The sequence below is a fragment of the Falco cherrug genome, chromosome 4 (genome assembly GCF_023634085.1).
Source record: "Falco cherrug isolate bFalChe1 chromosome 4, bFalChe1.pri, whole genome shotgun sequence".
In the NCBI taxonomy this organism is placed as follows: domain Eukaryota; kingdom Metazoa; phylum Chordata; class Aves; order Falconiformes; family Falconidae; genus Falco; species Falco cherrug.
In genome coordinates this window covers 79,045,247-79,069,939 of record NC_073700.1, presented here as the reverse complement: position 1 = coordinate 79,069,939, position 24,693 = coordinate 79,045,247, and the positions used below count along the sequence as shown (strand labels likewise).

The 24,693-nt window shown below is 38.6% G+C and overlaps 1 protein-coding gene across 2 annotated transcripts in view; it reads right to left on the bottom strand.

The window, feature by feature from the left end:
- NXPH1 (neurexophilin 1) overlaps nt 1-24,693 on the bottom strand; it is a 142,337-nt gene that overhangs the window by 40,444 nt on the left and 77,200 nt on the right. The gene's annotated exons all lie outside the window — the stretch shown is intronic.

Below are 24,693 nucleotides of genomic sequence, written 5' to 3'. Positions count from 1 at the left end.
GCAGGATATGACTATATAACCACCTAATTTGACAAAGATATATTAACAGTAACATTTTTCTATTTCTTAACTTTGTGATTCCACTCCAGTAATTCCATGTAATCCATTTCCACCTAATCTGTCTTTTAGTAGTGTCCCACATAGCTTAACTACAGTTTTGGTAGGCAAACGCACATTTTTAAGAGTAGCTGCTTATTTTAAATGGATCAGTTTGAGAGCCTAAATTCAGTTATTCAAGAACTTATTTTCCAGATTTAAGTGAGAACTCACAGTCTGGTCTCAAGAAACAGCCAGAAATTTCAGAAGTTTGGCACCCTGCAAGAGAGGTTTGCCTACCTAGAGACTTTACTTCAGCTAGTTAGGAAGGGCTTGCTCTAATTATTACTGGAAAGATTTCAATGAATTTCAGCAGTAGTTACCACAGACAGATGGCTAAAAAGCAGAAATTCTGCCTTCTACTAGAAATAATAGCCTAAGCGAACAAGGAGAAAAATTTTATCTTTTGTCTACATAAGTCAAACATGGAACGCATCAACACAAAACCACAGAAACTAATCTTAAGTTTCAGCTGTACAAATATAATGTCACGTGATGTGACTGAAAAGGCAATGCTCTAAACAAATTAATTATTGATTTATTTTGTGGAGGTATGAAATCCCATTCTATCTATGTGCAATAATTTGAAATAAATATTATTCTGATATTAAGCTGCTGAACCTGGAATGAAAAGTTCCGCTAATTTTCGTAATTAAAAATTCATTTAGGGAAGGGTTTAAGGAAAAGACCTTAGTGTAACAAAGGCTGATGGCAATTCTAGTTGGAATTTTAGAATGTTATCTATCTTTTATAGACAGCTCTATTATTGTCCCAGATAGTAAACCAGATCAACCTACGACAAATGTTAAAAAGACAAAGATATTGATAAGATAATTGAAGTAGTTCTTCATTTACCTTGTTCCATTGGTATCATCAGTCTCGGAGACCATAACTGAATATTAATGACAGAGGACTAAAAACCTACATTACTTGGCATACACTGTGGTGAGCATGAGCACATGGGCAATAACCACAGGTCAGGTGATAAATATGTGGTTTCACTGATTGTTTCAGCCCTTGGACTATCAAGCAACTGATGGTCCCTAAAGCTACATCCATTCATCAGACATCACAGCATTCTTGGTGTGCAAGGCAGTGTGTAGCAGTGGACTGAATTTCAGGGTTTAGGAAACTAATTCCAATTTGGCTACTCTGAGTTGTGTAACCTTTACCATTTCATTGTATGACTGACTTTTCCCATTTGGACTTATGCTGCCTAGACTTCAGGCTTGGTGTGGCTGTCTCTTGCTCTTTATGTACACAGCTCCTAGTACAATGTGGCCTCAATCTCATTTGAAGCCTCTGGGTACTTCTAAAACTAAAACCATACAGAATCAGTAGCCCCACCAAAGCAACTCAGGATACCTCCAGAGGCAGACTACATACACACAGACCTGGGATCTCATTCACTTCCCAAGTTCATGTGGAGACAAAACCCCATAAATGTGCTGAAACCCCATCCAGCCACTGCAAGATGCATCTGGTTCAGTCACAACTTTTTGTCACCAGCGATGTCCACATGAAGAAGACTGAAGAGAGGAGAAAGGAATTATAGGAAAAGAATTTTCTATGGACACGGAGACTGGGGAGACAGGTCAGTGGAGCTCTTTCAGTGTTCAGAACTATGGGCACTGGAAAGGTGGTACAGGATTGTTCTTGATAAACAAGTTCAAGCAACACCACCACAAAATAGCAGAGCCACAGTACTGCTCATGCAACACTTTCTTTGGCTTCACATCTGACAGCCCAGACTGCTACACTTTAGTCTCACCTCAGGGAGCTGATATTCTTATGTACAGCCTCAGTTCGTTTTCAGCTGATCAGTTTTTGAAGTAAGCTCAGAGTCAAATTTTATCAAATTAACCAGTTCCACAACAGTGCTCCAATCTCCTGAACTCCTGTTGATTGCAATGAGACTGCAAGCATCAAAACAGGACTTGGAGCTTCTAATTACCTTTGAGAATCTAAACTGATTCCTCTGGATCAGTTTAGCATAGTATCCACACACTCTTTCTGCTCCATAAATCTGATTTTTATCCTATTCAACAATACAAATTAAAAGGATAGAGACAGGCTTGCACTTTCAGGCATTGGTTTCCAGTATCAGCATAACAATTATTTGTGCTTTTAATTTTGTACCTGCTATTACAGTAAGTGAAACTGCAATTATGTCAATCTATTAAAAACTAAGACCAAAGGTCAGCAGGTTTTCCATGTCAATGGTATTACTACAGTTCGTATAGATTCAGAATTCTTATGGATCTTTCCACATAGTACAAAAACATTCAGTTTAACAAAGACAATAATTGATAGCAGTAGATATATTCTTAATGACCTAATGATAATTTTCAATTTGTATTGGATGTGTACAATATAGAACTGTGCTTCCAAAGTGCTGCAAGACTAGCAGAGTATGAAACAAACAAAAAAAACCCACCAAAATAAACCCTACCATTTGAGCATCAAGTTTGCTTAAAATGCCTTTTTTGCTCATTTGTGCAAAAGCTGTCATCAGATGGAATGTTTTCTTGACTGCAATGCTCAAAGGTACTCATTAAGTCCAGGGAAAAAAAAAGTATTCAGATGAAATCTGTACATAACCTTTGCCCACAACACTTCTGAGGTTCAGAGCTATTCAGATAAGTTGGGAGGAGGGCTCGTGTGAATGGATAGCTGGCGTTTTTCTGGTTGTGCTACTCTCTGTCAAGTAGGCTGGCTGGCTGGCTGTTTAACACAGGCTACAGTGCCTTAGTAGTCAAGCGGTTTGCAATCATTTGTCTTCAGAATATCTCAAAATTAAGAGAGCATCAATTATCTTATTGCACAGCTGGAGGATGGAGACACACATGAGTCAACTTTGACTTGTGTTCAGTATAAACTTACAATTTAGTTTCTTTCATTGAGTGCAGAATCACCGAGCATCACCACTGGGACCACCCAGACTGAATAAAAGTGGCAGAAATGCATCCAGATTTATTGAGATTTAAACTTGGAACGTAGAGTTCCGCAGTGTTTTAAAGGAAGAAAGAACCTTCCTCATAGCCTCGAGTAAACTGCTTCAAATAAACAGGTAAAGCCTGCTCACTCATACCCTTTCAGACCTGGGCTTGTTGAGCCTTTGTACTACCTCTGTTCTGCGACAGGTATCTTAATTTTCCCAATTGAAAAAAAAAAAATAACCTCTTCACCTCTGGAGCAGACAGGATGTTGGAAAAGGACTGTGAGAAGCTGGTCTCTGCTTCCAATGCACAGCATCTCAGAGCTACTCCTGGATTGATGCAGATACTTAAAATTATAATCTAGAGCAAAATTACTTTCCCCAGTGTCCATGGGACATCACAGAAAGAAATCCTAAATTCCTGAGTCCTGATCCTATACCTTTGGCTGTGGTATCGTCTTTCTTGACTGGGTCTAAATTAGTTTGAAAGGCTGGTCTCAGGTGATGTCCAGCTTTATTCTGCAGAGGCCTTAAAATTAAAAGAGGCCGATCTAAGACGCACTGAAAACACTGGGGAGTGATTTCCTAGAGATATCAGTGACCTTGATATTGCAGAGCAAGTATGCACACACAGCCTGCTTGCAAAAATAAGAAAAGCCTTTCCAGATGTATGTGCTCCATAGACTTTTCAAGGTTAGAGTTAAAAAAAAACAACAAAAAAAACCAACCAAAAAAACCCCAAAACAAACAAACACAAAACACACCACCACCAAAAAAACACCCATCTCTCACTTTTTATTAGGAGATTTGTAAAAGTCTTGTTATAATTTCCATTTCCCATTTAGGTTGATTTATGGATTTCCTCCCTTGTTTATGGCTTTTTTAATGCCCCACTCTATAGAAGCCATGAATATATCAGGATTTGCACCAAGGACCTCATATAAGTAGCTCAACATCAGCTGACAAAGCAACAGTCTGATTTAACAAGGTTTTTTCTGCAGGTTGTCTCAATCTGCTTTGCACCAATTACAGAAGGTAGGGTCAGAAAGAAGGCTTAACCTAAAATTTTTTACAGAGATTTTAGCAATGCCACATTCAGAACTGTTTTCCTGATCCCTATTATGTTGTTAGCCCAGCAGAGGGAAGAAACACTTTAAAACATGTCACAGTTGGAGCTGTCTTAATATTAAGTGTTAGATCACGGATGGCAGATGTGAAATATTCCAGCTTTGTTGTAGTGTTTGAAGGCTTGTACAGAATTGTTAAATAAAGCAACATGATTTTACTTTTTTTTTCTTTTTTTTAGAAAAATAAAATAAGCATGAAGGGATCACTGCATGCCCCTGTTAACGCAAACTGAGTCAAAGCCTGTGAGTGTACGTACCATGATGGTAGATGCTGTAATGAATAGCTCAGAAAAAGGCCTGCTTTGTTGGACTTTTTTTAATTAGGTCATAGTAGGTCACTCCTAAATCTCCAGGCAACCAAAAAGAACTATTTTTACACAGATGCAAAGTAGTAATATGAATATTCAAATATGATCTAATTAATTTTCTAAAGGCCAATGTCTGCCAAAGTACAGATTATTATAATTTTCGCCTTCAAATCTGAGAAAGAAAAATCATAAAAATCTAAAACATTAAGAAAACCTTCAAATTATCAAATGGAAGGCCCCTATAAGGATAATAACAAACAGTTCACAGGCTTCTTAAGCTCTAGGGACAAAAACACCTTTAACCTTGTAAAACTTTGACGTATAGTCATCTGGTGCTTTTTTTCCATAAACTGGTATGATTTTTATCAGGACCATTCAGAGAAGCTTATGATCTATTTTTAAAATTCTTCAGGCTTCCACAACAAACCTTTTCTGGCTTTTACTGCTTTGATCTTCATGTTGAAAAATTTGCGAACTAATATATGTCACTATATATGTGATAACAGTACACAGACCTATCAGCAATATAGAATAATTTCCCTGTGTACAACAAAGGCCAATTTTTATGTTTTGTTTCCGGTTGCTACGGAAGGGATAATGCAGCCCCATGTATGACAGAAAGCAACGTGGCTTCATCTTCTGCAGTAAATGTACCTGGAATGTGGACAGAAGTGACACTCAGCCTGAACATCCATCACCATTTTAGTAGTTTGAAGAGCATCTGGTCCTTTGGAGTATATTTGCCGTGATTACCCAGTTCAAGTCTTTTCCAACTATTGTATGTGTCATCAAATGACAGTAATGAAAATAACTGCAACCATTATTACAGAGTTGAGGACTTTGCCATCTGTTGAATATTAGCCTTTGCCTTCCCCCAACTGGCATGCTGTTGTGCCCAAATTGACACATAGGCAGTGTCACTGTACTACACTTGTATACATTTGTATAGCTCTATTGTTTCCACACATCCCAAGGAATTCCACAAAACAGTGTTAATAGAGTCAGTAATCACCAAGAAAACAGGTCAGACAGTGTAAATGTAGTTCAAGCGCTGACACCCACACTCTACCATGGAGTGTAGACCTGGGGACTGTAGTTGATACTCGCGATCGCAAGGTATGCACACATGAAAAGCTAATGCAACTGTGTTAAGTGTATGTTAAGATCTGGTAGTCTCAAACTCAGATCCTAACAGATTTTTTACTTTGCAGCCACCATCTGTAAAGAGACTTAGGTGCAAGGTAATGTAGGGTACTAGCACAACACCCTGCAGGAAAATTATCGTATTCATAGAGCTATCCTTATCAAATATCAATATTTGTCCTCATATACAACAAAGCATCAGAAGTGTCCCAGCATCCACATGCCAGAAATGACTGCCCAGACCTCAGACCATAAAAACTTATCTTATCTTCTGAAGACTTGAGTACCTTTGAGGATAAAAAGGGATAAAAATATTCTGATATCAGAAATTCCCTGAGCTTAGAGAGCTCATCAGTCACAAGACAAATGGAGAAGGCTGTATCAGCCATAGCAATATGCACATTCCCACTGTACCTGCCATGCAAGAGATCATTCTAAACAAAATCCTCACCTATGCATTATCACTTGCTGCATCACAGATGATTAAGGTGATTTTGTAAAACTCACATGGTACTTGCTGCCTAATGATAGGTTTTCATGGTGACTACTTCAAGGACAGTATGTGATCATCAGTTTCAAAAAAAAAAAAAGAAAAAATAAAGAAAAACCACTGCACTGAACTTCAACAGGAAACCCAGTCAGCAGGAAAGAACTCTATCAGATACAACAAACCAAGCACCAAAGACCTTGTGAGTATTCATTGCTTGGATTGGATTGATCAGGAAGTGAAGGAAAGAAATAAAGATTGTTGCATGAGGATGAAAGGATCTTTGGGAACATTCATACTAATCATATTCTGCACAATTTTATGTCTGGAATGTATCATTTACATCGCATTTCTTTTCAGAGGTTATTATTTGGGAAAAGTTGTGATACTATGGTTTCATTCTCTAATCTGTAAAAACAAGCTAAATGGAGGATAATGTCTCAATCTATTGTCCTCAGCCTAGGAAACCATCTCAAGTAAGGCTGTCACGGTAGTGAATCTGACTGAAGAGCAAACACAGCCAAGTGTGAAGGAGTTACAAATTTTTTAATAGCAAAAGCTCTCCTTCTTCACTTCTGAAAAGTCATGTGGGCCATGAACAAGTATAACAAAAAAAGTACATCCTACAATCACAGACAATACTAAGAAAAACAAACATAATTCCACAACCTCCAGGCAGACTGCAGGACACAAAATGCAGCTTGATATTTCCTGGCAAACCGCCTCCAGTTCCATGCTCAACTAATCAGAGTTGTTAGTGTTATATTAAAACAAAACTGTAGTAGCTTTGAATTCATAACCTTAATAAGAACCTATTATTACTTGAACTTCCACAAAAGCAAAAGAATACAGTACTCCAGCAAACACTAAACATTAAACACTTAGTGTTGTTCTTTCAGAAACAAACCAAAGCTTACTGTTAGTGCTACAGTTTTCAGCTGTAGGGTGGAGGTACTACGAACTGTAACTGCTGTCCCTGGTTTTGGAGACTGATGATCTAGCAGCATATTGACTGCTCAGAGAGAAAAGAGGTTTAGAGCAATACAAATAAGTTTCCTTAAATCTAAATCAGTTTGTTTAATTCAAGGCTCTGGATGGCTCTCACATTTGCTTTACAACCCTGAGTTCTTAAATTACATAAACCGAGCAGCAGAGGAAAGATGCATTAAAACATGTGTGGAACCATGGCCAGGATTTTCTTTTGATTTTCCTCCCAGTTCCTTCTCAGCTTGCCAATATGTCTGCACATTTGTTTGGTATTTTCCCTATTATCATTATCCAAGTTTTTAATTTTTAAAACAGATGAATAATGTACAAGACGGGAGAGAGTAGCTTGCTTCTTTCAGCTCTACCTTTTTTGGACCACATGATTTTCCAAAATATGGGAGGTGATTCCTCTGTTGGAGAGGTTATAAAAGAAAACAAGTGAGCACGGAACATCCAGAAGAGCTCATATCTTGAGGAGTAAAGTGATCAGCCACCAATATGGTGAAGACTCATTTTCAGTTCCTTTTCATACTCTCCCCACATTAATGCACTATGAGATAGTAACTCTCTTGGGTTTCCTCTCTCTCCCCATCTATCTTACTGGTTTTAAGCAGGAGTTCAACTCTAGAAGAAAGAAATCTTCTCAGTTAGGCTTACTAAAATGTTTACATTACCGTGAAAAACTTTGGCTTCAAAAATGGATATGTTATTTAAGACATGCCATTTCACCAAAATATGCTTGAGCACTGCAAATCTCAAGAATCAGCTGGATCAGAAAAAACATGGGATAAACTCACATTCAACTCACACTTCACCATAGCTCTGTGGGAACTGTATTCAGGCTAAGTACTGTAAAATGTAGCTGTAATTATTTGCAGATGAAAAATTCCAGCTACAGTTATTCCTTGAATCAAAATTTAGAATGAAGAATTAGAGGTCACTGTTAAATTAAGTGCATTTTAGCATAATGTTTGTCAAGGTTGTCTTGCTCAGGTTTTTTGTGGTTGCTTTTATAGGATAGGGTAAAAATAAATTCTAACATTCCGCACACAACTTCTTCATATTTAAATGCAAAACCGTGGACAATTCAAAATGCTGCCAAGTAAAATAATACTGCAGGTCATCTTCACTGATAGAAGCACAGCTGGATTGAGAATCTTCACTGAAATCTCCACTAGAGCATGGGAGTACAAAGATTGGAGAAATGGCCGCAATGTGCAATGGGCAATCTGCTGTGATATCTAAGGATACAAAATTGGACCAAATTAGAGAAAATTATAAATCCAGACCATTTAGCCATCTGTGGCGTCAAAATGCAAAGCACTGGATTAGACAAAAAGTCTAATAGTTTCATTAGACTTTGAAGCTGATTTATGGTTAACTGTTTCCCTCATCCATCTGGGAATAACCTGGAGACAAAAGCCTTCACCTCATGTGGAAGGACACTAGGCTATGTCATCCACAGCCCTAAGTACAGAGAGCATGTTAGGTGAAGGGGAAATGAGATAGAAGCTACAAAGGAGATAACAGAAGCCAATAGATGGAGATCTGTCTGGGGAATACATGGGGGGGGGGGGGAAGGCTATTTTTACTGCTGCTCTGAAGAGGCACATACTCCATGTTCTCGGGAGTACTGCATAAACATATATGCAAAGTTCAGCTTAGTGTTTGTTTCAGCTCTCTCAGCTGGTTCCTAGCCATAAGATTAATCCTCTACTACAGATACAGACTTTCTGAAGACCGCAAAAGAGCTCCTGTTAACTGAGACTGATTGACATCGAGACCCTCATTCTGATCTGATACTGAAATATGTTTCTTCACACCAAAATCAGTTTTGCAAACACAAAAAGATTAAACACTGACTTCACTATCACTTCTTGAAAAAGAATCAAAGCTTCTATCAGAACAATTAATGTGATCCCCATCTCTTAAAAGTTAGGCAAAGGCTTATAAAATAAGCTGCATCCAACAAATATGCCATACAGCAGGACTGTGTGACACATAAAAGTCTGAAAAATGTATTAGCACAAATTCAATGGCCATGAGAGGTGACATGAAACCAGACGTGCCTGCAGCAACAGTCACAAAAATTATCCTGAATTACTTTCTTAACTCTGTGAAAGATCTTGAGGCCCTAAGAGACACAATGAATCAATCAATACATCTATACAATCAAGAAGTATGGTAGTTATTACTCATTCATTACGATGTAGCATTCTCTAAAGCCAAATTAAGCCAACCAGAGTGAGAAATTAAGAAAGGGCTGGCTAGCAGATTGACACATGCCATTGTGCTATATTAGATCAATTAAACCATCCAGATAGTCCTTTGAGGATAAATGGGTAGATGCTCAAAGAAAATATCTGCACAATCTGATGAAGACACTGAAACAGCAATTCATCATTGCCTTCAATATGAATGGCAATAAAGACTGAGCAAATGACAGATGTTCTATACAAAGTCAGACATTGTCGAGGAATGCAAGAGATAAGACACTTTAACTCTTTCCAGTAATGACTGAAAAGCACCAAGCCAAAATTTCACAATTATAGAAATATTACTCTTCTGGGAAAAAAAAACCTGCTGTTAGAATGGGCCAGTCTGCTCTGCCAAACTGCCCTGAGCACACAGCCTTGCCACAAATAAAGTCAGTTTTTACCAGCAGCAAACCTTGTAGTAATTACTTACTACAAGTCACATTTTGATTAGAGGAATGTGTTCAAGCACAAGAGCCATGGAAGTGGCTGGAAAGAGTGAGGAACATGGTTGCTTAGCCACCAGCTTAATTTAAAAGGTTGATGGAACCAAGTTTGCAGAAGTTAAAGTAGTCTCAGGTTCACACTACTTCTACAAGTGATTCTCAAAGAGACATTAAACCACCCATGCCTGCTGAACCACTCTTGCATTGTTCCTTTTCATCATGTCACATCTGCTCCTTTCTCTTCCCCAACTGTGCTCTAAAACTGTGAGTTGTGTGTCCCTTGAGAGCCAAGAAATGATTCAGAAGGGATCACAAGGTCTGAAGGGGCCATTTCATGATAGTTTAAACTAATCCAGGATTTCCTTGCTGTTTAAAAAGAATGATCCCCATTCCCATGGCCTCAGAAAGGAGCCATGCAATGAGTCACCTCAGTCTACTGTCCCAAAGGAAAACAACTGTTTTTTGGAGGGTTAGTTTTCAATGTGAGCTATCACACAATCGCACGCTCACTAGTGGCAGAATAACAAGCAGGCAAGGCTGGAGGGAAGGGCAGGACCATCCTTGCCTTCATGCTTGTCATAGACTCGCATAATTTGAACGCACCACTACTACCTTAGAAGAAGCACTGCTATTTAGCAGCAGTTTTGTTTTCCCCAGAGCAGGGAAGTGAAAAGCTACTGTTAATTAGCAGCTGCAAGTGTTTACACTAGCCAGGGGACTACTAAATGCTTGTAATTTCTGGCAGAAGCTCAGATCCTCCAGGACCAAGTGCATGTTTACAACATCAGCCAATGATTAGAACCAATCGTCATTCACCAACCTTGAGGAACTGAGCTGCTGTCAAACACCCAGATCACACAGGTGCAGAGAAGCCCAAAAGGTTCTCACAACTTCAGAAAGCTTCAAATAAGGGTTCTTCCATCAGACAGGAGCAGCTCTTCTTTTCAGGCATGAGGATGCAGAAACAGGCAGGATTTGAGTGCTCCCGCATGCTGTGGAATATCAGTGAATTTCCATCTCTGAACAGTTCTGGCAAAAGATGCTAACAGTTTGCAGTAAAGGTTTGTTGAGGTTTCAGCAGTCAGCGCCACCTCATAGAAAAACTTAAGACAGCCTGCAGTAACAGCACTCAGAGCAATCAAGAGTATTCTGTAAACTAGACCCTATTGCTCTTTCTGACAGGGGAAGCTATTAGGTTCCTGTGGGCCATACATCACTTCTGCAATGGGAGGACAAGTACCCTGGCCCACCATAAGCCATTCAATCTCTTTGTACAGCTACAGACTCAGGTTTTCCAGGTAAAATTGCAGGGCTTGAAGGAAAATGAGGATCATAGGTGTGGTAAGTAGTAGGATCTTTGCATGTTTCATTGAAGATGGCAAAATCCAAAGTCTTGACTATGGAAAATATTGCTGGAACTAAATCAAAGACCCTTTTAAATGCCAAGGATTTAAAAATCTCATTTTCCAGAAACTTTATAGCATGTATAATAACACTTGTCAATATCACCTTGGATGAGAATTTTGGTAAAGATAGACCTTAATTAATATTTAAATGCAATATTACACAGTGTTGATTTTAGTCTACAAAGCAGTCTGCAACAGTTGAGACTTACCAGAAACGAGGGTTTTTTCTAGCCAAGCCAGCAGCTGATATTTCTATATTCCATATTTCTCCTAACTGTGCGTTTTGTTGGTAGAACGACAATCTAACCGTAGTGCTATCGTCAATGTGGAATACAAAAGGGGAGTCAGCCTGATATGTTAAAAAGACAACCAATGGAAAGAAACATAAGCAATTAAATTTGAAGTGTTGCATTTACTGGATTTAGTCATTGGTTAAATATAAAATAATTGTACTGGTTTTTTTTTTCTCCACAGACTCATTCTTTTATTTTTTTAAATATGCTTAAGGAAGGTCTGTGTAGACTCTGTTGTTAGTCTATTGATCTTTATGATATATAACAACAGTGACAATGTGAAATTCAGGATTTTCGTTATATTAAATCTCACTGTAGAAGAAATTATTTGGTTTGAGTCAGACGTTTTGGTTAATTGGTCACTTCCATCATCCATCAGGAAGATACAGTCACCTTGCTTGTGAGCTATGGCTCTGTCACTGTCTCATACAACTACCATTCTGTATCCTCTGGCAAAGGCAATCCTTTGGCTCCAAACCGTTGGAGAGTGAAGATGTGTTCTGTGGAGGCATCACTGTGTGCTTGTTTTACATATTTCTAGGCATCTGGTCACCGTCTATATGGGCAGATATTACAGAGTCAGATGGCACACTATGACACAGGCTGGACATCTTATGATTCACACTAATATCCGCCCTCTGCAGCAACCTGCACTGCACCAGAACTCAAATATCACAAGCAGAGCTATTTCAGTAGTAGAAGAAAATTAGTAAGGGTCCCAAAAGCAGCTAACCTGTGGTATTAGATGTCAGTAGAGATACACAGGTTTAATGCCCTTAGCCTATCCCAAATGCCACATAGAGCGTTAGTCTTAATTTTTTTCACCGAAATAGGACATTACCACTAGCTGAGGAATTTCTAAGCAAAGTTGTTTCTCAGGTTATACCACTTTCATCTCACCACATTTACAACATGTTAGCAGCTGAAAATGCTTTACTTACAAAAGTGGAACATATTTAATTATAAAAACTACATATTAGTTTGTCTTTCTGTTGCAAAGCTATGAGGCAACAGTGCAATTTGAAAAAAAGCAGGAATTGGAGAGTTCGAGCTCAAAGATGTGCATAGACCTCCAGGTAGATTAGCAAGGACAGATGTTAGGTCAGCTTATGGCCAGATGGAGCAGTAAAGATCATCTGCTCTAAACAACCATGGGGAAGTGCTGCAAGTACAACATCTTCTGAGGTAAAACGGCAGCTATGCAGAAGCTGTGTTAAAATTAACTGGTATGTAAGAAGAAGGCTCTCCAATGTCCCCACTCTGAAGTACTATGGACAATTTCTCCATAAAACCTGCTTTCTTATGCTTTACATTGGGACAACGGAAACCTGTTTTTATTTCTGTTCATCATTAGTTGACTTCAAAGGTATTCTATGAGAAGTTTCTGACAGTCAAAGCATCTATTTCTTTTATGGTCTGTTTTTATTTGCTGCAGGATTTTCTTATGAAAACCCTATTTCAAGATTTTCTTACATTCCTAATTTTGTAAATATGAAAAGAAAAGCATACATAGAATATTAATCAGGCCCTAATTCTGTCTTTAAAGTCAAACCGAATTTTTTAAGTTGATCTATCTGACAAGGGATTATGACTACAAGTGTCATATCTGCATCTTAAAAGCAGACCTGAGAAATGCCAAATGATTCCAGCTCTAACCACAAAGCCAAGAGAAAACACCTTTCCATAGAACATTTCCGTTGTTTTCAATAACTTACTCAAGTATTAATTTTCCAGGGTAGATAGTGCGCATACAATGAGTATAACAATTTCAACTACATTGGCATAAGTAAGTGCGTTACCATAAATTAGGTCATCTACCAGTTCAGCAACCTCTGAGAAAATACAAAAAAAAAATATCAGCAAAGAATAACAAAGACAATTTTCTACCTCTCCCTCAACACAGCACATGAGAATAACAACCTGCCTCACCTACTTGTGACTTAGTAGAGGTGTATCACAGCGCATTAATGTTTCGCTCTCTCTTTTTGGCTTCATTCTGCAGGGAGGGCGGGGGTGGAAACATGCATGGGTTTGCCCTGTTGCTCCCGCTGTACTGCATTTTCACTTTGCATGACTGTATAGCATCAAAACATTCTCCTTCAGGGAAGGAGAAGCCAGCTCCTTAAAGCAGAATGTCACTGGATGGCCCATTCATCTTGTATTGTTGAAGTCCCCTGACAAGCAAGAGTGTCCAATAACAACTGATACTTGCAACAAAGGGCAGAGAAAGTTTATTTTTGTCTACTGAGCCCTAGAGAAACAGTTCCCAAAAATGTGGTGGCCAAACCTCACTTGAGAAATCAGACATTTGTGCCTTGCAGAGTAGTAGTGTGGGCTCTGTTGTCCACTTTTATCTTTCCATTTCCTCATTGAGACTACTGTCCTGGGGAGCAAAGACAGTCTTGTTTCTCTGTGAGTCCAGCTGATAGCATGGTACCACCATATTGATTAGTGAAGGAAGAAATCGTGTTTGGCCCTGCTGCTGGCTTCTTTTAGGGGAAGGATGCATTAGTACTAATGCACTAATCTACTTTGGAAAGGAAACAGGAGATAAGAGCCTCCTTCCAAGGAGAAAACATTGAAAAGGTCATATTTTTATAGCAAACTGGAGAGCAAATATAAGCATAGAGGCAATCCTGTGCCAAATCCTATTTTGAGTGCTTCTTTTTTGTTTTTCTGAAGCAAAAATATTGTCTGACTGATTTTTTTCATTTTTGTCCTCAGTCCACAGTTTACCACCTTTCATGATGAATAAAGTAAAATGAGGCTATTTTTCATGAAAAACTGCCTATTGTACTTTAAAGAAAATGTCCTTGTCGTTTTTTGTATACTGCTTAGTCCAAAAAGAGTTACTTGGCAAGCTTCAAATGCTGTAAGTTTATAGTCAAAAAGGGGGAGATTTCATACTTGACTGAGTTTGTTAGTAGCAAATAAGAAACAAATGCATTAACATGTAAAAACAATATATTCTAGAACATAAGTCATGGCCACATCTATGGTCCTACATGGAACATGATATTTATAACAATCCTGATTTAATGCTCCAATGCAAAAGGGTTGCAAGTATGCTTAAGGTACTGGAAAGTTGGGACTTCAGGTGCTGATCCAGTTCTGTGAAGTCAACAGTAAGTCTCTGGATACTGCATTAGGTACTAAAACAGAAAATGCATCCTGGGAAGTGCTGAAATGTGTGTAACATAATCAAAACAATTTCCTTGTCTTTTCAGCACTTCTGATCAAATCTTACCATTATGAAAACACAAATGTAGTTATGTTACCGATTACACAGTCAACTAGCTATTAAAAAACCTCCAACACCATGCCATTTTCCTTAAAATATCATACTAAACATCACAATTTACTATTTTTGCTTTTTACATGTTTATATTTTTTAAAGCAAGGAAAGCATTCTCAAAAACAGAAAAAAAGCACCCTTTAAAATAATATTTTTGCGACATTAGGTTAAGAAATTCACACTGACCAAAACATCAAGCAATTCAAAGTTATCATTCCTGTGGCAACATCCACACTTCACATAGGCCTGAAAATAGCTGCCAAAGGAAGTGTTAGAAAATTCTCCGCAAAGTAAAAAAGGGACTATGTTAAAATTCCTGTAAGAATCATCACTTTGAATTCCTTGAGTCGTCTGTGCATGTACATTCTTATCACGACATTGCACAGACATACTTCTTTGCATTGCATACTACACTTCCACTACATTTGTAACACCAGAATATTTCACTGTGAATGTTAAGCACTGGGATTCTAATACCTTGTTCTTATGGAAAAGGCTTACCAGAGCAGAAGCTGCGCCGTATTAATTTATTGTCATGATGAAGGGGATAGTGAGAATCAGAACTGACACTAACTCTTTCTATTTTCTCCGCTACTTTTTGATTGCAATCATTGTGGTCTCCACGGATGTCATATCCATAACAGGCACACCAGCATCTGAAGCAGTTTACTGAGGCTGGAAAACAATTCTGATAAAAATGTGCTGCTGCCAGAACTTGGCATATTAGAGTGTCTGAAAAGACTGCCAAGGTTGGCATTTTGCCTGTGTTGCCCAGGGCCATAGAAGATTGACACCAACTAAAAATAGTTGAAAAGATCAAATGTGTTTGTTTTTATGAGGCACTTTTATTTTAAAACAGAACTTGCCTGTCACACCACAAGCACCTAATATGACAAGGTGCTGACAATTTCAGGAATGGTGGTGGGGATCACATGGGGTTTGTATGGTTTGAAAGCATTCTACAGAACCGGACACATGTTGATATGTAAAATGTTCTGTACAAGGTGCAATTTTAAAAAGAGCCAAAGGAGTCAGAAAAGTGAAATCTCAGTGAAAATCATACAATAATCTAGAAGTTGATGGAGAAACCTAAAACCAGATAAGGGATTAGTATCTGATAAGTATTAAGTGCCATGGCCTTCCTATACTCACAGAAAATTCAAACCTTGAGACACACACCATCTGAGTAATAGCACATAGTACATAATTCTCCCTGGTTTTGCAAGGACCCTCTTCAGATTTTTGAAAAGTTGAAACTGGGTTTGTCCCATGTCTTACAGAACAATTTGGATGGATGCAGACAGATATACATGAAATTATTCATTTCCTTTCAAGTTTTTAAATCATTTTGCTTCTATTTTTTTGCACTTTCCTTCAGTAAGACATCATGAACCAAAGGCATACAGGCAAAAATGTGTGCAGAATGCCAATTTCCAAATCAATCACAATTGCCTAATCAGTCAGATGTAACAGGCTCACAACCAATATTGAACTCCTACAGAGGATTTTTCAGAATATAAGGATTACATTTTTAATTGATTATTCTAGGATATGAAGGAAAGATAAGCATAGAACAGCACTCTATTGAACTTTTTATAACTAGAAAAAGATGTTCACTCTGAGTTCAAATGAATACTAATTGTGAACTGATTACAAACTTTAGAACTTGATGGATTCTTGGAGAAGAACACAGGCTCTACACAGAAGTAGGTTGGGCAATCTTCCAACATTTACCACCTCTGCCAGTTTCTTGCCTAGATCTTTACCTAAATTCCTTTGAACAGATGAACTTTGTAATTTACAAATTCTTATTGCATAATTGCAGAAACTCAGGGGAATTTTCGGTTCCTTCTAGTGGATTTTCATAAAGCTGCCAGAAGATCCTTTCAGATTTTGTACATACAGATGATATAATTGCTTTGAATTAAAATCTGAAGATGTCTAGCACCTGAATGAACTAAAAGGATAGCAAAGTTTTCAGTGACTTCAGAAAGGTAGAACTAAGACCAAATTTCCTATCAATTCCAATTAAATATTACATGGAATAAATGTCTGTAGACCACACAATCTGTCTCTATGGAAAGATACTGCGTTTTCTCACTAGAAAGCTGTTTCTAGCAACCAGTTATAACAGAAGATGGACTATATCTGAGGGACATTACGATTTTCAAAGACACTGCCATTCAGCTGTGGAAGACTGTGAGTTCAATTTTTCATTTTTGCATCTGATACAGAAAAAGTACTGAGTTTCTTAAGAGAAGTAAATGAGAAAACTATTTTGGCAAGATTATTTTTCCTTAAGAGCCAATAAAACTTCATTTCACAAACTTCTGTCTAATGCTGATCCACACATTCCTAGTTGCTGGTTGTTGGGCAGCTGCCGAGTCATCACAGTGACTGACATCTTTTTCCTTTCCCCATATACTTCTGACTTTAAAAAATGCTTATTTGGTGCATCACTAGCAGTTTTCAATACACTGCCTGCTGTGCCCTGCAGACCTCTGAGTGGAATTAGACTCTCTTGGCCCATAGTGGCAGATTCCAGAATTATTATTTCTGCAATAACGGCTCCTCCTGCCCCTCCCAGAATAGTGGAGTGGATGGTACAAAGCACAGACTCCACTGAACTTTCATGCTTACAGCTCTCTTCCCTGCTACTTGCATTGTGGCATAGAGTAATAATAGATAATGCTTTCTAATGCTGTAGCATAAGTAACTCTCCAAAACTCTTCATTCAATTAGCCTTCTCTTTTTTTTTTTTCCTTCCTCCCAGGAAGGAATACATCTTCTTCTGAGGAATACATTTGAAATGTCCATCAAGTTTTTATCTTCATTACGCTAGCAGTGGTGGAGCTTGTCTCCATCAGTGGCTGTGATTGCATCCGCATGTTATTGGCCTACTACTTACAGAGATTGTTGGCATATGTTGATGAGTTTTTACTACTAGAAGTTTCATACTGAAAGTTGGCCATATGGGAAACATCTCTGTGATTACTGGGAAAGAAGTTAAAGATATCAATGCAATTTTGTTGTCTCCATTGAGGGATTCATAGACTGCAAATGACCTTTTTTGTGTCTCAGTATCTACATAGCTAGAAATATATATGAACGGAGCAGCTGTCACCAGTCTCGTGCATTCAGGGACATCCCGATCCAATTAGATTGTCACTGATGGATTTACAATACATTTTGGTCCCAAATTTGTACTCCAGACAAAAAACTAATTCCTACTTTCTCTAATCCTGCTCCTCATTTCCCCAAATCTTCACAAATAAAAACATAAAAGCACAATAAATGCATGCTATTAGTGAAACAAAGGATACAGTCTTACTTTTAACTTCTTCCAAATTATTGCACAGCTACCACTAAAATAAGTGGAAAGCTATTTCAAGTTCTCTAGCATGAAAATTTGTAGTATATCTGATTTTATGCCCTCTCTTTAAAGGTAATGAAGAGTTTTCTTACTAAACCAGGTGTTTTGATCACAAGGTAACTCAGAACAAAATTTGTCTCATGCCGTGTTCATGAACAGCACTTAACACAAAGGTTTCTAGGGCTAAGGCCTCTAGATACTAAATCTCTCTTATAATACAAATATTAATGTACAGCAGCAAAACATTTAGATATATGTTCCAGTTTTCAAACACATTTTCACAAGCAGTAGACTTTACCTATCTACTCTTACACAGGACTCCAGACAAGTGTCATATCAGCCTCCGAGTCAATTACAAAAACTTACTGAAGCAGAAGGCTCAGACCTAAGACCTAAAAGCTACAAAGCTTTATGAAGTTAACAGCTATCACCTGAATCACTGTAACACGGAATGTGTACACTCTTAAGACTACCTCAAATCCAGCATACTGACTCTTAGCTTAGACTTTGAGTTTTAATGTAAATCCCATTATCTCGCAATTGGGGTAGATTACGAACATACACACCAGTTGTGCCTGTTATCAGATGACTTTTAATCACTAAAGCATGTAGGATCAGGACCAGGTCCCCAGGACACAATGCAAAGCCTGTAGATAACTGCTGGACCTTTACTATTAACTTACAGGAGACCTAACTGAATAAGCATAATCAAGTACAAAACTAACATGACAAATGAAAATATTTCTTCTGTCTTGCCCACCAGCTGGGTTTATTAACACAAATGTAATGGCTATTCTCTCCCAACCTTTCAGCCCTTAAATTCAGCCTGGGACCTAAAAGACTTATAGCGTGCATCTGACTCACAAATTACACCAGAATCAGATCTTACACGCTGAGATTCCTGCTACATCTTGCCTTGTTACATGTTCTGTAACACTCACACAGCACAGGGCACGGTGCTCTTTCCTCTCCGTTATACCATGTCTCAAGTATGTCCTCTGAGATATCACTCTCACACAATGGAAAAAGGAATTTTCAAAGGCTTTTGAGAAGGTTTGAGACCTTCATAGAAAAGTTCTCCTTGTGTTTTGACAAATCTAACATGTTCTATAGCTGCAGGCACTGAAGGTGAAACTTGGTCTAATCAGTAAAGCAATCCCATATGTCTATTAAAATATATTTTTGCTGAATTCAGCATGCATAAAATAGTCACCTGATCTCCTGAGAGCAGCTGTTTGGTCTCTTGAGAAAGGGCCAGTTTATAGAGCTACTTTTCACTTGTAGTGTTGAGCAATGCAACTGTTCCTCCCTATAACTTGCTGTTGTGGCAAATCCTTAACTTTGCTTTTCTAAACAATGAAAATAGTCATGCACTAGTGGTCTGCTTAACTGGATTCTTTGTAAATCTCTATGGTCTAACAGTAAAAGAAGAAAATATGAGACCACTTTATCCTGGTTTATCACAGTCCTTTAACAGCATTGGAAATGTTCCATCAAGAAACTGTAGTCACATTATTTGCTGTAGGATCGATTAATCAAAAAAAGAAAATTCCTGTAAAGACATTAACCTTTGCAAAAAATTGCAGATGGCTGTAATGACAATTTGCATACCTTATGTATTAGACAATGTATAAAGTGCCTGATCCAACAAAAAACATCCATGGCCTTAGGGACCGTGCAAACTCTGGATGCTGATTCCACAGCAGGTGAGTTGACATATTCAGATGAAAGGTCAAACTGCAGCAGAAAGCAAGTAGCTCAAGTACAAGCTGTGAATGGACTCCCTTGTCCATCTGCCACCACCACCCCTGGTCTCCACAGTCTCCCCACTGAAAGCCATGCGAATTACAAGACACCCATTTCCCTGCTCCCCTCCTCTCCTCTCTCATTTCTTTCTTCTGTTCCTCAGGACTGTGAATGATACGTTGCTTCTTCACAACTTACCTTCACAACTATCTTCTGCTTCCTTTCTCCTTAAATATGCATAGCTAACAATAAACAAATCCACTGGCACAGTAATGACCTGGGTTTCAAAGCCAAATCACCAATTCCCTGTAATTCATGCTGATTCCTGTTTGTCCATGCCAACAATAACTGCATATTTCTCCATACCAAGTAAGTTTTAAATGTCTGGCTTTTATTATTATTATTATTATTATTCAGGTAATCAGAAGAGATCAGCTTTGTCTAACAGGTCATTCTTATCACTTAAACTACCTTGTGAGACAACTGACATTACCTTTATCCTGGTAGCATATTTCCTGTACAGTACCTATACCAGCACCCCATCCATATTTAGCAGTAAAAAGCAGGTAAACTTTGCAAAGGTTTGAGATCAATTCATGTTGGCTCACAGAAGTGCCCGTTATCCACATGTTCATCTGGTGTGTGTATGAATGATCCAAACCTGTTGTGTCTACAAAAGTGGTCTAAAAAAATATGTTCAGGGCACATAATCCTTCAAAATGGATTAGAATTATTTTTAAAACTGTGCATTTCATGTGGTATTTCCTCATTTCAGCTCTGTCCGAAGTGAAAAAAAGAAAAAGAAAAGGCCATAAAAAGTGAAGAAATACAAAGTACAGCTCATGAGAAATATTAAACATTTGCCCTAGGTTCAGTTGCAATTTTTTGATGGAGGTTGGTTGTTCATATTTAGGTCTGTTTGTCAAAGTCTGATTTTCTAAAGAAAGAGGCAAGAAAATATTACTTTTCCTTTCTCTAAATGCACACAAACACTTAATTCACATGTTCTAACTAGCTACTCTGCATGCACATGCCTCATTATTGCAACCAATGGTATCTGTACAGGTAATATTAAAAATCTGGTCATGTGCATGGGATGCTTTAAATTAGACAATTAATTACTTCTAGGAGTGGGGCCCTTGTTCTAAGATGAAAGGAAATATTTAAGTTAGGCAAGATATCTTATTACTTCTCCATAATATACAGAGCTTTAGGGAAAGATTAGGTTTATTAAGTCAGACTTACAATGCAGGCTTTCAACGCTGCCATTTCCAATAAGTACACATTTGTTTAATATTAAAGTTCCCTTTCAAAACAAAGTAGTTAAGCCTACCCTCACATTTTATACATCTGCAGTTTGTTTGATAACTTACAACATAATTACAGGCTGTCCTCCCACTAAATGCTGTATTCAGACTTATGAAACAAGGTGGTAAAATATGCACTGGAGTCTGAGCACTAAGCCCGTAATTTACCACAAGCACTAGGAAGAAAAGAAGCGGAGGGGAACCCTGCTATTTAAACTGCTCAGTTATCACGATTACCTCCCCCAAACATACAGTAGCATATAACCCATTCATATTTCAATTTTACATTTTCCAAACTGTCATCTTCTCGCGTTTCAAGTTCATTTGAAATGCAGTCTGTTTATCAGAGCAGCAGCAAAGGCTTTTGCAGATCAGGAAAGAGCTGTCTCTCCCCGCTAACAAACAAGTCTGTGGCAAATGGGTTGGTGAAGTAAAGCAGGTGTTCTGGGGTTAACAGGAGTGCCCAGAGAGCTGTGCAGGGGAGAGGTGTTCAGCCTCTTTCTTACCACCCGTGTGCAAGCAGTGCGAGTGTATCCTCCCTCTCTGTTGGAGATGCAACTAAAATAACTAAGTAAATTCCCAGGTAGGACTGAAATATGTGGAAAGTGAGAGAATGACCTCATTTCAGCCATTTCAGCCAAGTTTCTCACAGAGGGTGGCCCAGCCCAGGGGATGCACTCAAGAGGCCGGCCACCCAGCATCCTGTGATGCTCACTGGGGGATGCATCACCCCTACCTATCTATCCTTTCTGCAGGGCTGCTTACAGGTAGAGAGCAGGGCTCCCGGTGTACCTGAGCTCTGCCCTGCCTCTCCCTCCAGCCCTGGTTTGCAGGGCCCTTGGGGTAGGAAGCTCTTGTGCTCCCCTTTCCTCAGTGACTGCCAGGCATTAGCCAGCAAACGGTGCTTTCAGGCAATCACATTCTCTTTCTTTTTTTCTTTTGTCCATTTTACTATCCCATCATATTTAACCACCGATCACAGGTTCTGAATCGTGATTTTCTGTGATATGTATATGTACAGCTCACCTTGCAGCAGTGTCCTCAGATCAACTCCTTCTGTAAATACGCCAGTTCACTTGGTGCTGCTCCAGACAGCATTTGTCTCAATCGCTACCTATGACTGTAGCAAATTATCCAGGTTTTAGATTTTAAAAAAAGAAAGTCACCTCTTCGCATATACTATTTTACTAAACACTTCCTGTACTACAAGAAATTACTATTAAAGGCATACTTTTTTTTTCTGCTGTATTTTTTCTACCTTCTTTGTTACCACCAAACCTGCACCATAAATATCAATGAAAACACAGTCACTTTTGATTTCTTTTTAAAATTCCTAAGCTATATTTGGCAGGATGCAAACACAGAAGAAGAGTTCATCTGCTGTGAGAAAATAGGTAACACTGGAATAACATCTTAAATGTACGTGTGTGACTTTCGTAACAGTGGCAGATTTATGAGGGAAGGGAGGGAGATAGTACACTGAAATCTGGGTGCTTTGGTGTCCTTTGTTTGCTAAAGCATCTCCATAAAACAAGCCTAAGACACCTAGGTCCATCCCCAGTCATTCTGGGGTATTGTGAAATGCCAAGAAAATTAGAAAAGCATATTACAATTTACTTGGTCACTAAACTTCCTCTTGTTCTCATACTGCTTTACTCAAGGATGTCCACCTCAAATTTTGTCTGAGTTTTCAAAGACAAAGAAAGGATGTTTTTCTCATGCCAGAATCCACACTAGTTTTGTCAGCATGCTAGACAAGCAGAAGAAACTGGAAAAGACACAAACTACCAGGAAGCTACTGAAATCTGTTGAAATTTTGTCTCTGCCAATTACATCCAAAGTTGCAGCCTTACTGAGAGTCTACCCTCCATGTGAGCTAAACCAAAGCAGTACCTGACAATGTCTGAAATAGTATGAGAACTTTTAAAGCACAATTTGAAAGGTAACAGCCTCTCCGCTCTGATCTGTATGGATGCAACATATAAAATGTGACTAGGACATAAGGCTCCCAATAGGTGTCCCTATTTCACTACAGTCCTTTTAGTTGAGCCAGGGCTTGTGTAGAACATTCAAGTCCCATCACTTCCTCCAGAAAAAATATTAATAGGTGTTAATGGAAGAGATAGGTATAAAAATACAGACAGAAAGGGGAAAACGAGAGGAGTCCGTGCAACTCTGTTTCTTCTGGTATTTTATGCAAGCTCTTTTCCAAACTGTGTTGAAGAGCTGAGAGATTCAGTTCAAGTGTTGCAATATCAGCAGAAAAATATGGCACTACTGTAAAAGAAAGGATGTGTGGGAGCCTGTTAAAGTGCTTGATTCTTAAAAAACAAATCAGACACTTTTGAAATATAGTTCCTATATAAAATACATGAAAATTTACATGTGTGTACCTCACTGTTATGTGTCAAAGCTGAACACTTGCATGTCTGAGTGCCTGTATAATCTGAATTATAGCAGGTATGAGTTATGCTTCTTTCCCTAAACCTTTCCTCAGAAAAATGTCTCCTTGGACATGTTGTCCAATACTCCAGCTGTCCTTTTCTTCTTTCTCCACCTGTCAAATACCCAGAAAATATTCTTCAATGCAGTGGTGAAACATGAGCTGTGATATATTAAGCCCACCTAGAAGAGAGACATTCTCTATGACACAGGTTTGCATTTGGGCACCTAATTCCTGTTGGCTTTGTATCATTGCCTAATTAACATCTGTCTACAGTTCAAATAGCATCAATTAAAATAAGAAAGTGATGATGTCTGCAAAAGGAAAGGAAATAGAATATAAGTAACTTCTGAAAAGACATTTCACATCTGTGAACTGACCCACCTCACAGGAAAACAAGAGCAGGAAGGCGCACACAACGCTTTATTTTATGGTCTGCCTAATTATCTGACTGTAGTTTTTGTCCCAACTAATTAAGCCTGCTATGAGGGAGGGGATGGTGCTTATGTCTCAATTCACAAGAAGATCTACTGAAGAGTGTGTTTTGATGATGGGCAGTGTTTGGTTTTTTTCTTGATTCCTGCCAGTAATAAGAATCAGCTGCTGACAGATGTACTATGATTCACAGTTAAATTACTAGGTGGATGGGCACTATATTGCCTGTTGCTTCTTCAAAGTTCAACAGCAATGATCTTTGGTGGCAGAGCTCTCTCATTTCTGCAGCTAATGCACTGACTTGGGGGTGCTCACAGGACTCTGTTTCAGGAAGGCATCTTAAGTGCTCCATCATAGTGATCTTCATGAAAACCTGTGATATGACAACAAAAGTGCAGTTAAATTCCTTTTGCATTTCTTTGATCTGGAAGCCTAAAGTGAAAGGTCTGGTCTTGCTGTAGCACTCCTCACCATTCCCAGGCTGCAGCCCCAGTTGTAGTACCCAGCTGTTAGCTCGGCTTTGGTCACATCCCTTCTCTCTAAACACAGCTCTTCGCCAGTGCAAAGAGCTCCTACAACCCAGAGAGGTTATTCAATGGGTAAGGCAG